We start from the raw sequence: 9,113 nt of genomic DNA, 5'->3' as shown, positions 1-9,113 counted from the left end.
TTATATTTTCAAATGAGGGACAGTGATACATCGTCTTTGCTATTTGTCAAAGTTGTTTGTGTTTTTAATTTGTTTGTTTTGTTTTCTTTTTTTCTTAGTGATTTCAATTCTTTTGTGTTTACATGTAAATTTTAGAATTATTTATTTTAAGTGTCTGAAAATGCCCTTGGTATTTTGATAGGCACTGAATTTAATTTGTGCATTTTCTTGGCTTATGCTGTTTTTTAAACAATATATTTTTCCTCATCTACGAACACAGTATATCCTTTCATCTGTTTGCATTATCTTCAATTTCTGTTATAAATATTTTATAGTTTTCTGAGTACAGGACTTTTAACTCCTTGGTTGCATATATTTCTTGATTTTTTTTTCTGTAATGCAACTGTAAATGAGACAGTTCCCTCACTTTCTGTATCAGTTAGCTTCTTGTTAGTGTGTAGAAATGCAACACTTCTGTATGTTAATTTTACATTCGGAAATTTTACCAAATGCATTGATAAGCCCTAGTAGTTCTGTGGCACCATTTTTAGGATTTCTGTTTAAATTATGTCATCTGCAAAAAGATACTTTTACTCCTTTTCTTAATTAGCTATATTTTACTTACATTTATTTTGAATAGCTATGGCTAGAATTTCCAATACTATAATGAATATAAGTGGTAAGAGTGAGCACTCTTGTCTTCTTCCTGCTCTTATTGGAGATGCTTTAAGCTTTTAATCAGTGAGTGTCATGTTAGCTGAGTTCTTGTCATATAAGACCTTAACTGTTTTGAGGTATGTTTCCTCATGCCCACTTTGAGGAGAAATATATTCATAGATACTGAATTTGTCAAAACATTTTATGACTCTATTGAGGGGACCATATTAATTTTATTCTTCAGGTTGTTAGTGTGGTGTATCATACTGATTAATTTGTGGGTATTGAATCACTTTTGTATCCCTGGAATAAAATGGACTGAATCATAATGTATAAATCTCTTAATGTATTGTTTGATATGCTAACAATTTAGTGATGAATTTTGAATCTATGCTAATTGCTAGTATGTAACCTGTAATTTTTTGAGCTATTTGTTCCTGTTTTAGTAGTAGTGTGATACAGAAATGTGAGGAAGAAAGCCTCCTTTCAAAATTTTTGGAATATGCTGAGAAGTATAGGTGATAGCTCTTCTCTAAATGTTTGGCAGAAATCACCTGTGATGCTCTCTAGGCCTGGAATTTTGATTCTTGGAAGATTTTGTTTATTTACTTATTCAATTTCATTAGTGTTAATCTGTTAATATTTTCTACTTCTCATTCCATCCTGGAGATTAGTTCTTTCTTAGATATTGTCCATTTCTTCGAGGGTTTCCATTTTATTAGCATATAATTTGTTGTATCTTCATATGATGCTTTGTATTCCTTTGATATAAGCTGTAATTTCTCATTTATTTCAGAGTTAATGAATCTGTACTCTCTTTTTTTCTCATGTGTCTGGCTAAAGTTTATCAACATTATTTATCTTTCAAAAGCAATTACTTAGTTTGATTAAATGATTCTGCTTTTAATCTTTATTTTATTTAATTATGTTCTGACCTTTCAGCTGTTTTTCCTTCTACTAACAAGTTTGCTTATTATTTTGCTACAACTTTTGGTTGTAAGAATATGTTGTAAGAGAGACATGTTTCTTATTTGTATAAGTATGATTATTTTGCTATAAGTATCCCTATTAATATTGCTTTTGTTATACCCCATAGATTTTGTTTTTGTTGTCATTTTTCTTTATATATTTTTTCTTTGATTTATACAGCAATCCAGTTTTTGTTAATAATGTATGATTTATCCTCCACATTTTAGAATTTTTCTCAGGTTTTTTCTTTTAGTAAATTTCTATTCTCACAAAATCCATAAGTTTCTTCTCACAACAAGGAGAAAAATAATAAAATTTATACAAAAATCTGGAAGACAAAAATTTTCCAAAATTATTTTTAAAAATGAGCAAAGCTGTGGGTATTATACTCCCTGAATATGTAACATGCAACAAAGCTACAGTAATAAGTGCATCAATATATGGCACTTCAAGAAACACATAGATAAATGGAACAAAATAAAGAGTACTAAAATAAACCCACACACATATGGTCAATTAGTCTACAATGAAGGATGCAAGAGTATACAACTGAAAAAAGGCAGTCTCTTGAACAAGTAGGTCTGAGAAAACTGGACAGTACATGTAAAAGGAAGATGTAAGAGCACTTCCTTCCATAGTATGCAACATAAGATAAAAATGGATTGATTTCCTAAATGTAAAACCCGAAACTCTATATTTACTGACAAAGAACAGGAGCAGAAATGAATTTGAGATAAATCATAGCAATGTTTATTTTTGATCTGTCCACAAATTAAAAAAAAAAGGAAAAGTAACAATTACAGTTTTTAGTTTACTGAGGAAAAAATAGATATACTATACGATATATGGACTCTGCTTCTTATATAAGTGTGAAGTGCAAAATCTTTTGCAGAGCAAAGGAAAACTTCAACAAGAGATATGATAACAGATAGAATATAAGGAAAAATTTCAGACAATGAAACCAACAAAATGTTAATATCCATAATATATATATATATATATCATATTATTCTCAATATTTAAAAATTAAGACCCCAAATTAAAAACAGTTGAAAGATCTTAATGGAAACTTTTCAAAATCAGACATGTGGATTATTTTCTTCACATACAAAGAAACATAACGTTGCTATCCATTAGGAAAACATAAATCAAACCCAGAATTAAATATAATCTCACAGCAACCAAAATGGCTATTAATAAAATTCTACAAATGACAAATATTAATAAGAAATTTGGGAAGAGGGAACCCAGGTACACTGTTGGTGGAAATATAAATTGATGCATCCACTATTATAAAAGTGGGGACAGTGCCCAGGAAACTAGAAATAGAAGCATTATATGTTGCAGCAATTCCAGTTTTTGGTATAAATCTGAAAAAAAATGAAAACATTAAATTAAAGGATATATTACCCCCAATGTTCTTAACATCATCATTTATAGTAGCCAAGGAAAGAAGCACAACTCAACCGCCCATCAACAGATGATTGGCTGAAGTAGATGTGAGATATAGATAACATAATAAATACTTAGTCATTGTCATATTAAAAAATAAAATTCTGCCACTTGGAACAATGTGACTGGACCCAGAGAGTGTTGCACAAAGGAAAATAAGTCATAAGGAGAAAAACATTCTATGTTGTTACTTAAATGAGGAAAATAAAGATATAAGAGAAATAATCATTAAAAAACAGGAACAGAATCACATATATATGTGTAGTGTACCAAGTTTTGGTTTCCTGTGGGGACAGGGAAGAAGGATGGAGAAGACAGAAATGTGCAAGCTACTAGTAATAAATTAGAAAACCAACAGGGCTATATTTACAGCAGTGATAATTATTTTAATAATTTAATTGATTTTAAAGAGATTACAGGGATATATTATAGTAAAACGTGCATATAGGTGGGCAAAACTTTAAAAAAAACAGGAAAATCAAAATATTTTGTAGTACTTTGACATAAAGGGAGGTGATTTATTCACTTTCTTTACTCTTTTCATAATGTCCTTAGGAGAATTTAAGCTTTTAACTGAAAAAGTATATACTTTTAAAAGTGACATAAGTTTAAACAATTTCTGTCTCTCCCCTTTGATCTACAGTCAATAAAACGTTCACATCTCAACAAAAAAAAATACAACACAAAACAATAATCCGGAACGTATGTGAACAGGTAAAGTTTGGTGGACTAAAACACACAAAAGAAACTGAACTGAGGGAAGAGCAGATTTGGTGTGTGAAACCAAGGCCCCCTGACTAGGATATATGAGTCCTCAAGTTCAGACAACCCAGTAGAAACAGGGTCTCATTGGATCACACCGCATCGGCCTCCAACTGCACCAGTACTCATGGCCACATGTAACTAGGAGGGAGCCACAAAGGAGACAGAAATTCCATCCTTCAGACACTCACACATTCATGAAAATGTCCTTACTCCCCACTCACAGTGGTGGAGACAAGGTACTTTGCAACACTGGACATGGCAAAGGCACTTGCCTGATTCCAAATACCCACCAGTCTTTACACTTTTCCTCAATTTGTACACTGAGTCTCAAGGGATATCAGATAAAAGGAAGGGTTCACCGTCCCAGTGACAACAGTGGCTTTAACTACCAGAGAAGTCTAAGAAGTGACAATGAAAGCACATCTTTTATCCAGACAGTAGCGATTGCAAAGTGACAGTTTGAAATATTATCAGAGGTAGCTCAGGTAAGTAAAATAAAAAATTGTACAATATTGCAAATTACCAGAAAACAAAAGCAAGGACTCCAATTCCCAATTTTTTATTAAGTGTCATCAGAGCAATAACTTATCAAGAACATGAACAATCACAGTAACATTATAGGGCACGCACACATACACATACACACACACAGACACCGACACAGTCACAGACACACATGCACACACACACACACACACACAATGTCAACCCTGCAGCAAACAAACTTAAAGTCATGGTGTATTGCCACATAACTAATAGAGAATCCAAATATGTGTCATACACAGTCTCAATACAAAAAACAAAAATAAGAAAGCAGTTTAGTGAGCTCAGGAATAAATGAAATGATGATAAGGAATACATTACCAAAGAGACTGAAACTATAAAATATCCAAACATTATTGGAGGACCAGGAGGGTCCTTAATAAAGGACCTTAATAAATGAGATGAAGAATGCAACAGAAAGCATTGGAAGTAGAGTGTCTTTCTGTAAGAGAGATTAGCAAACTCACCAATACAAAACTAGAAATGATAGGAGAGGGCAGATATTCAAGATATTAAAAAGTGAGGAAATTCTACAGCAGCCATCAGACTTCTTCAGGAAGTGCACATTAGAGTGGAATCCTGGAGGGAGTAGAAATTTAGAAGGCAGCTGATGGTTTATTTAAAGAAATAATAGTTTATAACTTCCCAAACCTGTGAAAGGAACTGATATACAATACCATGAGCCAACAAAATACCAATAACTATACCAAAAAGGGATCTCCTTTAGGATAAGTCACATGAAAATTGGCAAGTCAATGACAGAGTAATATTTTAAAGGTAGCCAAAAATAGTTCTGATAATCTACAAAGGATCCCCCATTAGGCTATCAGCAGATTTCTGAGCAGAAAACATAGGCCACGGGTAAATAAAATTACATTTCAAACTATTGAATTAAGAAGTCACTCACCCAATAATACTTAGACAGTTATCACTTAGATATAAAGTGAAAATAAAGACTTTGCCAGACAAACAAACCTGAATGTGATGAAAAAAACAAAACCGAGACACCTTATAAGAAGTGCAGAAAAGAAGTCTTCTAAGAAATATAAATTGGCAAAAATGGGCAAAACATTGACCAAAATGCTAAGGAGAGATCACGAGAAATTTTCATCTGTTCTTTTGGGTATGTTTTTAAATGCTACTATACTATATGGATTAAAGAGAGAAAAATAGGAAATCAGGAGAAATATAGATAAGTCAAACTGGTTACATGCTCACAACAATAAAAGAAATAATTTGAAACAGTAATTATAAAAGGTAAAGAGTAATATTAAAACAATATTAAATGAAGCTTCTATCAGTGGAAAAAGGACTAAATTATACATGAGATGTTTTATTTTTAATTGAATTACAGTAGATGTACTATATTGTGTAGTTTCAGATATACAGCATAGTTATTCTAATCACTTTTTAGATTATATTGCATAATGAATTATTACAATAATTTTAACATACAAGTATTTTAAGCTATTGTGTACAATTCCATGCTCTATACAGATTATCCTTGTTGCTTCTCTACTTTATGGATACTACTTTGTATTTGTCAATACACTTCCATTAAAATCTCTTTCCCTTCCACTTTGGTAAACAAATTTTTCCCATATCTTTGAGTCTGCTTAAGTCTTGTCTATCTAATCTCTTTACCTCTACAACATGTCTCTATCTTTCTATCTATCTATATATCTATCTATCTATCTAACCATCTATCTATCTCTCCATCTCTCTATCTATCTATCTATCATGCATTATCCTTCTATCTATTTATGTGTCATCTATCAGTAGATAGCTATAGATAGATGTACACAGATATTTGTTACTTTTTAAATTCCACATATAAATTATATTATATACTTTTGTCTTTGTCTAAGTTACTTTATTAAGCACATTATTTACTAGGTCCATTCAGGATGCTGAAAAACAATGTGCTATACATTTTCATGGCTGAGTATTATTCCATTGCATATTTATAGAAACATCATATCTTCTTAAGTCCATAGTCTACTGTGGACTCTTGGATTGCTTTTCTGTCTGCATATTATAAACAGTGCTGTTGTGAACATTGGTTCTTCTCAATTTAGGGTGTTTTCCCCAGATTTTTCCTAGGAGAGGTATTACTTGGTGATATTGTTGTTAACATTTAGGTTTTAAACAAATCTGAATACTGTTTTCCAAAGAAGTTTTACCAGTTTACATTACTACTTAGAGTATACAAGAGATTTCATACCTCCACATCTTCTCCAACACTTAATATTTGTAGACTTTTTGATAATAGCCATTTGACCAGAGTGAAGTGATACCTCATTGTGGTTTTGATTAGCAATTATGTAATAATTAGTAATGTTGTGCAAATTTTTTACTTGCCTGTTACTTATCTGTAAGTTTTCATTGGAGAAAAACAAACTCAGGTATGCTGCTCTTGTTTTTGATTGGGTTTTTGTTTTTAACATTGAGTTGTGAAACCTAAATCCATGTTACATTTATTAACCTACATCTATTAACCCATGGTCACTTGCATTGTTTTCAAATATGTTCTCCAATTACACAGGCAGTATTTTCATTTCATTGAGAGTGTCCTTAGCTGTGCATAAATTTTCAAGTTTATTTAGGTCCCACTTGCTTATTTTTGCTTTTGTTCTTTTGCCTTAGGAGACTGATATAAGAAAATATTCCTATGATATATATCCAATAGTGTATTACCTATATTCCCTTCTAGCAGATTTATAGTATCAGGTCTTACATTTAGCTCCTTAATACACTTGGAGTTTATTTTTGTATATGATGTCAGGGAATGCTCTCATTTCACTGTTTTACGTGTAGAAGTACAGATTTCCCAACACCATCCATTGATTTGACTGTCTTTTATCCATTGTGTACTCTTGCTTCTTTTGTCATAGATTCATTGTTCATAGGTGTGTGGAAATATTTCTAGGCTCACTATCTGTTTTTATTGATTATATCTCTGTGCCAATGCCATACTCTTTTTATTACTGTAGGTTTATAGTATAGTAAGGTATCTGGGAGGGTTATACCTGCAGATTTGTTGTTTTTTCTCAAGATCATTTTGGCAATTTTTAATGGTTTCATGTAAAACTTAGAGTTATTTATTTTCTGGTTCTGTGGAAAATACTACAGCTTCGTAACAGGAATTGCACTAAATCTGTAGGTTTCTTTGTGTAGAACGGCCATGTTAACAATATTAACCCTTTCAATCCAAGAGCACAAGGCATCTTTCCATTTCTTTGAATCATTTTTAATTTCTTTGTAAATGTTTTTTTAATTTTCAGTGCGTAGGTCTTTCATATATGTGGTTACATTTATTCCAAGACATTCGGGGGAAAGTGGTTTTAAATTTTATTGATTTCAGCATCCATTTTATGGTATCTCATTATTAATGTGTAGAAATTCAAGAGACTTCTTTACATTAATCTTGTACCCTGCTCCCTTGATGAAATTATTTGTTGTTCATAATAGTCAGTTTGGAGACCTTAGGACTCTGTATGTATATTGTTATGCCTACAGTCATGGTGAGAATTTTGCCTCTTTCTTTCCATTTTGTGTTTCTTTTTCTTGTTTTTCTTTTCCTTTTCCTTTCTTCTTTTAGTATTGAACAGAAATGGTGAGAGTAGGAATCATTGTCTTGTTCACAAATTTACCCAGAATGCTTTCAACCTTTCCCCTGAGTATTATAAATTGTTATAAATAGCCTTTAGTATGTTGAGAGATGTTCCCATTGTACTCACTATCATGAGAATTCTGATGATGAATGTATGTTGAAGTTTGTCAAATGCTTATATTTTTTGTATTGACATAGTTTTGTGAATTTTGTCCTTCCTTTATAAGATATGTGTCATGCTGCTTGACTTGTGTATTTTGAACCATCCTTGTGACTCTGGAAGGAATCCAATTGATCATCGCGTATAATCCTTTCTAAGTATTCCTGGATTCATTTGTTGATGTTTTTCGAGGTTTTTTGAATGTATATCCTCATTCATTAAGGAGTTTGGATTTTCATTTTCTTTTTTTTTTGGTAGTGTCTTTGACTGTTTTTGTTATCAGGGTAATGTTGGCCTCATAGAATAACATTGGGAATTTTCCTTCCAACTTCATTTTTTAAAATAGTTGGTGGAAAGATGTTTTACTGAAGGTATCCAGGCATTTTGTTCAAGGGGTGTTTCTAAAATTATACATTTTATTGAACATATACTGATTGCTCTTTTCATGTTCTCAGTTTTCTCTTTATTCAGTGTTGATTGGCTGTACATTTCTAGAAATTTGTCCATTTCCTTTAGGTCATCCTGTTTGTTGTCACGTAACAGCTCATAGTGCTTTCATAAACTTTTTTTGTATTTGTGTAATATCAGATATTATTTCTACTATTTTATTTCTTATTTTGTTTCAGTCCACTCTCTGTATTTCTTGATAAGCCTGGCTAAATGCTTACCTGTTTGTTAATATTTTCAATAAAAATTAAAGCTTTTGATTTTATGATTAGTAATTTATTTTTCAATATTATTTTATATATTTTCAACATAATCATTAAAGATTTCTCATTCAACTGCCTTTGGGTTTTGTTTGTTCTTATTGTTATTTTGGGTGGTATGTTTGGTCCTTTCTATGAGGTTTTTCTTGTTCCTTGTAGAAGTCCTGATATGTTGTAAACTTCCCTCTTAGATTTGTCTTTGCTGCATCACATACGTTTTATGAAGCTGTGTATTCATTGTAATATGTCTCCAAGTATGATTTTATTA

The sequence above is a fragment of the Vicugna pacos genome, unplaced genomic scaffold (genome assembly GCF_048564905.1).
Source record: "Vicugna pacos unplaced genomic scaffold, VicPac4 scaffold_20, whole genome shotgun sequence".
Classification (NCBI taxonomy): domain Eukaryota; kingdom Metazoa; phylum Chordata; class Mammalia; order Artiodactyla; family Camelidae; genus Vicugna; species Vicugna pacos.
This window is presented reverse-complemented; position numbering follows the sequence as displayed.